Source organism: Propithecus coquereli, unplaced genomic scaffold (genome assembly GCF_000956105.1).
Source record: "Propithecus coquereli isolate 6110/MARCELLA unplaced genomic scaffold, Pcoq_1.0 Scaffold42, whole genome shotgun sequence".
In the NCBI taxonomy this organism is placed as follows: domain Eukaryota; kingdom Metazoa; phylum Chordata; class Mammalia; order Primates; family Indriidae; genus Propithecus; species Propithecus coquereli.
Genome location: NW_012149952.1, coordinates 7682594 through 7690495, shown reverse-complemented (window position 1 = coordinate 7690495; position 7902 = coordinate 7682594).

Sequence of the window (7902 nt, the reverse complement as noted above, 5' to 3'; positions counted from 1 at the left end):
AACTGAGGTAAGGCTGAGTATACATTTTGGGGGCTGTAAGCTCCTGAATTTTGTGACCAAATCTGAGCATTTCTGTTTTCTCTGGTACTCTACTGTGCAAAGAAGAAATTCTTCAAAGATATTTGCTGAAATAAATCCTTTTGATGTCACTTTGATTAAATGGATTCTTCCATTCAAATATTTTAATTACACTACCTGGTTTTGGCCACCTAACCTGGAATAATATTTTTTTTTCCTGAAATTTTTAATCTTCAGTTTCTTGAGACACACAAAAACTGTGTTGACTGATAGAACAGTGCTCTGTTGAAAGACAACAGAAAAGGGGGACTTTCAGCCAGATAGTCACTTCACATTGGACTTTTGTGGGTTCCTCCTACTTCTCCATAGAGGGTTAGTGGTAAGATTTTCCCTTTCGTTGTGGTTGTATTCTAGGGTTCTTCTCACCATGTATGTTAAAAATATATTAAACCTCTGGGGATATCCACAAAATACGAAGAAGAATAAGATGACAAATATTTTCAGGAGCATACAAATTGGGAGACATTGCAGTGCCATCAAGGAAATATTTCATGGAGGATATGGTTGATGCTTCCATAATGAAGATTACAGAACTGGTACTGAGGCAATCTACAGTAGGAATGGAAGGCTTCAGCTGTCCAGGCATCTGATGAAAGTCTCATTCTGATAAAAAAAGGAATCTGATAAATTCAGGATTTGCCTTGCTGACAATTTCATTTCTCAGAAGGTTAAAGAAGCATTGAGGGGAAATGATGCTATGGACTTAATTATGATGGAATGAACTGGAATCTTGGGAAAAAATAGCCATATCATCTGGGAGTTCATAACAGAAAGAAACTCTATGGCCAATATTTCTAAAAGAGATGTTGGATGTGAATCCATAGATATTTTCTCTTAATCTTTTAATTTTAAATTTCTTAAAGTCCCTGATGATAGTTTAACTAGAGTCAGAAAGTCTCAATAAATTTAAGCTGAAAATAGACATTTTGCACTTCAAGAGCACAGCATAGAGCATGCAAATGCCCCAGACTCAGCTCTCTTAGTACTTAGCATTCTCATAAGTCCCAATTGCCAGTGGCTTTTCCACCTTGTAATCAGGGTATACTATACTTATCCTCGTAGTGTACAGACCTGTGCAACCTCATCTGAAAGTTTACCAGGTATCTGGATTTTACCTATCTTATAATACTTTCCTCAGAGCTTTTTGGTGTATATATGGGAAGATTCAGTTTAGGCTTCATGGTCATGCGAATTTATTTATTCATTTATCCATTCAACAAATATTTATTGGATTTTTGCTATATGTCCAGTTCTGTTGTAGTTGCTGAGGATACAGCAATGAACAAAAGAGGTAAGAATTTTCCTCTTATTTAACCTGTATTCTAATGGGGTGAGACACAAAATAACAAGTAACAAAATAATTTCAGATAGTAAGAATTGTTATAAAGAAAACAAGGTGGTATGAAAGAGAATGTTGGAATAAGATCGTTATTATAGATGTGTGGTTTCACGGAAGGTGACATTTCAGTTGAGACCAAAATGACACAGGAAAAAGCCATGTGAAAATCTGCAGGAATAGAGTTCCAAGCAGAGGGAACAGCAAGTACTCATATTGAACAAGTTTAACTTTGCTGAATAAATAGGAGGTAAGCGCGGCTGAAGCATTGTGTAATGTGACCAATTGTTCTGGTTTGTCTAGGACTTTCCTGGTTTTAGCATTGAAAGTCTTGTGTACCAGGAAACCCCTCAATCCCTGTGTGGAACTTGGAACTACCATAAAAATTTGTTAATAATATTAACCTCACAGTTAGAGTATGTTTCTCCATGTTAAGCATGCCGTAGTTCATACATCTCATCTCAAGTAATATAGTTCTAAGACATCTCCATCACAAAACCAGAACTGTTCTTGAGGCAGATTGTGGTGGTATGTTTGCCACAGTCATCTAGGACTGTGGTCTCCAACCCCCGGGGCTGTGGACTGGTACTGGTCTGTGGTCTGGTACTGGTCTGTGGTCTGTTAGGAACCAGGCTGCACAGCAGGAGGTGAGCGGCAAGCCAGTGAGCAAAGCTTCAGCTGTGTTTACAGCCACTCCCCATCACTGGCATTACCGCATAAACTCTGCCTCCTTTCAGATCAGCGGCATTAGATTCTCACAGGAACATGAACCCTACTGTAAACTGTACATGTGAGGAAACTAGGTTGTGAACACCTTATGAGAATCTAATGCTGCCACTGATCTGACGTGGAGCTGAGGCAGTGATGCTAGCACTGGGGAGTGGGAGCAAATACAGATTATCATTAGCAGAGAGGTTTGATCGCACAATAAATGTAATGTGCTTGAATCATTCCAAAACCATCCCCCCACCCCGGTCCATGGAAAAATTGTCTTCCATAAAACCAGTCCCTGGTGCCAAAAAGGTTGGGGACCGCTGTTCTAGGATACCCAGCTATTTTTAGTAATATTATACTGAGCAGGGAAATAAGGCCACTAATACTGACTTTTCCACACAAACTACTCTCAAGCCATTTAGTTCACTTCCTGTAACTATACGATTGATTTTCTTTTAACCTCAAGGCTCAGCTTTGCCATTTGCCAAGCAATGCTTTCTCTTGTTCAGTTGGACTCAGAGTTCCAGTCCACTGAGGTCTTTTTGAATGTTAATTCTGGTCTCCAAAACTTTACCTATCATTTCTTGCTTTCTTTATGTTAACAAAAATTTGACAAATTTGCCTCCTGGCTTTTTAGCTAAGTCATTTGGTTAAAATGTTAAACAGAACAGGGCCCTGGGTATGTCACTGGAGACATTCTTCCAACTTAACATTGATCAATTAATCAATATGTTAGGAGACATTTGTTTAAGCAGATACTAAATCTTAAAATTTCAAGCTTATAGTGTTACCCATGATTTGGGATACAGCATGTAAATCATGAGGTCAAAATACTGCCTCCAAATAGAGTTCCTCTCATTTGCTATTGCAGATAATGAATAATAAGACCAGAAGTGTGGCTGGAACAGGTCGAGAACAATACACAAATCTAAGGGAGAAAAAAAGACCTCAAAGCTGATTCAGAGGACTTACAATTTAGCAAAAACCAAAAGAGGAGGGGGTTTGAGTAGACAAGAAGAGTTAAATGTCTCAGCCTATTCTTAAAGGCTTTCATAATAATGCTACGGTTATAGAAAATACATAAATGAATATGTGTAAACTTCAATTACAAAAACACATGATGGGCCAGGTTTGACCAGCAGACTATAGTTGGCCAACACCAGCTTTAGATGAGTCAGAATTGTTCTTATAGAAATATCCTCATACATGTATATTTTAATCCAGGAATAATTTTCTTCCACTCTTCCTTCTCTATGTCAAGCTCTTTCACTACTAAGCTTCCACACTATAGGTTGGGATCTCTTTAACCCCTCTTTTACCCTGGCTTCCTTTCAGGACTATTTCTTCTAATTTTTTTCTTTTACAGTCTAGCATAGGAATCAGCTAAGTTTTTCTGTAGTCAGGAATATTTTTGATTTTGCAAGCCATAGGTCTTTGTTACAACTACTGAACTCTGCAGTTATAGCACAAAAATAACCATAAAAATTATACAAATGAATGGGTCTGGCTGTCCTCTAATAAAACTTTGTCCGTAAATACAACTGGCATGTTGGATTTGGCCCTCATACTGTAGTTTGCCAACTGCTGATCTAAAAGTGATGGTGATTATTCTTGAAATCATGTTCTCTAGCCTGAACATCACCTTGCATTTGCATTTTGCATTATGCTAATTGGAGGCCACCCATGTGCTACAGGCCACTGTGAACAGCAGTGCCTTAGGTACCCACAGGTCTTACGTTCTACCTTAAACAGTATTCCTTTGGGGGACTCCCCTCTTCCCATGCCCTCTGAATTTCTCATAGAACTAAAGTCTGGAAGCATCTGTTGATCCCACAGTCCCCAGGCTCAGAGTCCTTTGAGAAGGCTGCCTTTAAAGGAGCCTGCCAGTTTTTGTACTCCCTGACTCTGGCGCGAAATTTCTGCTAATTTAATTATGAGATGCTAGCAATTAGCAGGAATTAGCACCCAAAAGTTCAAATTTCCTTTAGTGAAACCAACTCAGACCCAGACACATTGACAGCCATTTGCCAAAACAACAATCCAATCTCCTTTTGCACCAGAGGTTATGAGTATTGCTGTATGACTGAAGCCACTACTGGCAATAGGCACTGGGAAGAGCACTACGAAGAGCAGGTGACTGAGAGGAGGCTCTAGGGAGTAGGGCAAGGGGAATCCTCACAAGATAATTGGTCCAAATGGCTGCTACATCTAAAAGAAAGAGAAAGCCTAGTAAACATATTCATTGCTCATGTAAAACCATGTTTTCCCACTTGACTTTAGAATGGGTTCTAGGTTGTCAAATGCATAGAATTCTTATTTACCTAAGTTTTAGATTAATTGAAAAATGAAATTCTAAGTCTATGCCTTCCCCAAATTTGAATTCAAAGTACAACTTAGTCTAGAAGTTCTGAGGTCAGATTTCTGTCTGGTCCTGCTTTTGTCAGACACTCTGGACTCCAGTTTTATCATCTATAAAGCAAACAAAACTCACTAGACAATTACTATTTTAAATTTATTTTTTAAATCAAAGGTGAAAACATGGAAGCCACAGAAAACCACAGGTAATGGAACAAAAATCAAACAGAATCCCACTGTTTAGCCATAATCATAAAAAATATATGGGCTCTTCCTCATTTTTATGCCTATTTCCACAGTCATTAGGTCACTTTGTAGAAAACAATCTGACCTGCTTTCCCACTCAAGCATTTTCCCATTGCATGAGAAAATCATTAACAACTCTTCTAGTTCTATGATTTCAGGTATATTTGGTATCCCATGGACAAGATAAAGACCATCAAAACTCATGATGAATAATATTTGATTTTTTTTTACCAATAAACAACTGAAAATAAATCTTTTAATGGAAACTAAATGTAACAACTGTATCAAAATTATTATAGACTAAGAAGTAATTATTACAATCCATTATTGACATTTGTTGTTCCTTTATTGGATTATAGTCTAAAGAAAAGTCCAGCAGGGTGAATTGAAGAGCCAATTTTGCCATTTCTCTTTCCTCTGAGAGAAGCATATGGTTTGTAAGGCCAGATGTTAGCTTTCACAAAAAATTACTGGAAGTGAACAAATATAAAGTTTAAAAAATCTGAAAGTCCCTCTGAATTAAGCAGTTTAAAGTATACATTTTTACCACCTGGTAAATTAATGAAACAATATTGATGCCATGTGGAAAAGAATGAAGATGGCTGCCTTAGACGATGAATTATGTTAGGCTTTATGGGCCAATAAGAAAATATTGAGAGCCCAATAAAACAATGTTGGAAGTTTGGACATTGCTCACATATTGAATGAGCACCTACTACATACAAGGCACTGGCCATAGGAAAGGGGAATCTCAGGAAGACCGAGACACTGTTGCTGCCTGCAAGAGGTTACAGCTGTGTAGGGGGCGGTGAGGATAACTCTTAGACACAAGTGGCTATAAGGTGTCACTTGTAGGTGAGGTGCAAAGGGCTAAGGGCTCTAGCAGACAGGTATCTGAAGTGTCACTGGAATTTCTTTCTTCCGTTGACCTGGAGCAATGTTCCAATGGATCATTCCATCCAAGGAAGGAGTCCTTGCACTGAGCAGTGTCACATATCAACACAGAATACAGAGTAGGCTTTTCCATTCCATTTTGTAGAGACCTGGAGTGAAATACAAATGTAACTCAAAAGGGGTATTCCTTTTCCTAAATGGGGAGAGGAGCATCCTCAAAATTTATTTTGTAAAAAATAAAACCAAAAACAAACAAACAAACAAACAAAAACGGAGAAGGTGGTGAAATCACACCTGCTAGGGGACACAGTGTCAAAGATTCCAATATTGCAAAGGGAAACCCTTTCAAAGCCTTCAGGATTAGGTCCCAGAGAGCAACTAGAAGGCCCTTCCCATGAAAGAGCTCAGAAGTATTTATAGGAAGATGCCTAAAAGAAGGAGTTTATTTCTGGATTATTATCACTAAAGGTACTTTCCTTCTTAATGAAGTCTGTAAATCTTTGGAAACAAAAGATTTCATTGCCTTTCTGGCAACTTTTGGCTCTAAATAGCCTGGGAGACCAACATGCGCATCTAAGTAGTACCAAATGTCAGGATGAAAGGAAAGCAAATCCACAACAGTCACGTGGATGATTCTAAGTATCTGGATGGTTGATAAAAATTTATTCAGTTTGGTGCCAACATCACTACCTCAGAGTAGCATACATTGATTCCTTAGGTAGAGCTCCCATGCTCACATTTATCCCTCTATATTTTAAGCATGTATTCACTTGTGTGTCTCCCCACTGGGTCTGATTTTGGAAGGTGAGACACCATATCCTTCTTGCTCACCATTGTTTGCAGTGTCCAGCACATGCCCGGAGTGTTACTGCACACACAATAAATATGAGATGAATGAATACACAGCAGGGCAGCTTGTGATGGGCCGTCACTTTTGCGGAGTGTGCTCTGGTGCAGGCAGCAGGGAGAGAGCTGTACCAAGGGTCAGCGAATCCCTTAGAGGTTTGCCTAAATGGGTGGCACAATGGCTTTAGCTATACCAGTGTCCAAGGACTTTTTTCTTTGTCAGGAATGAAAATGGTCAGGAACAGGGCTAGGGAAGCCAGCTTGACATCCCGATACCACTTAAGTATCCAAATGAGGACCTTAAAGGCCATCTGGTATGGCACCCACATGTTAAAGATGGAGACGCTGTGGTGCATATGGGCACAGCTGTTGTCCTCAAGGCACAAGCTAGCAGAGCAGACTTTCATCTTCCTGTTTCCAGACATCCTTCTCAGTGCTTTTTCCTCTACAATCAGCTGCCTCTCCTAAGAGCTCTGAAACTCAATGGTCCAGGATCTCAGTGGAAGTTCCACAAGGGAAGTATCTGTGTAGCCTTGACAGGTCACTTCCTCCTTTTTCAACCTCATTTTTTCCATTGGGAAAACTGCCCTTATAACATGTGACTCCCAGGGACATGAGCCTTACAGGAAACAGTCCACACAAAGTGCCTAGCAGAGCGCCAGGATGGCAATTGATTCCCTACCCTTAACTACTTTGCCCTTCGCCCAGGCACATGAATCTGTTCAGGACAAGCTAAGCTGAACAGAGTGTCCTTAGTGGTTGGCAAGTGCCAGCTATGCAGAGGGGCCCGGCCACTCAGACCCATCTTATCCCTCAGGCTCGATGGAGCTCGAGCCTGCATCGATGTGGTCTTGTTCTGAAGAGATTATCCTCTCTGCTCACTCCTAACATCCCCCAAGGAAACACAGCCTTCAAAACCCAGGCTTTCCAATTTACTTAGTGAAATGAATGAAAGAACCTTTTAGGGAATAAAGTGATTTCTTTTTAGTTCCGTGTGTTTACTTTTCCATAAACTCCCAAGATGGCTTACATGTTAGCTGTTAATCACACCATCTGTTCCAACAGCACTTCAGTAAATGATTCAATTCATACTTTTCTTCTAAAAGAATCTTTTTAAGGACAGTGTTTATTTCTCTGTTATTCTTCATTTGGCAATGTAGCAGGAGCTATTTTAACTTTAACTTTAGTTATCATTGTAAACACATATTGAATTACCCATTTTTTAACTGTGCAGAATACAGGACAACTTTCCTGCATGTATTCAGCTTGACTGTAAGCTTCGAGGGAAAATGTGTTACCAGAGATGCTATATTTTCTACAAGGAAAAAAGTGAAGACAAGAAGTTACAGACAATATTTCCTCTGAAATTTTAAATTTCATGACAATGAGTAGGTTCTACCTACATGAGACTCAACAGGCCATGCTATGGTGAA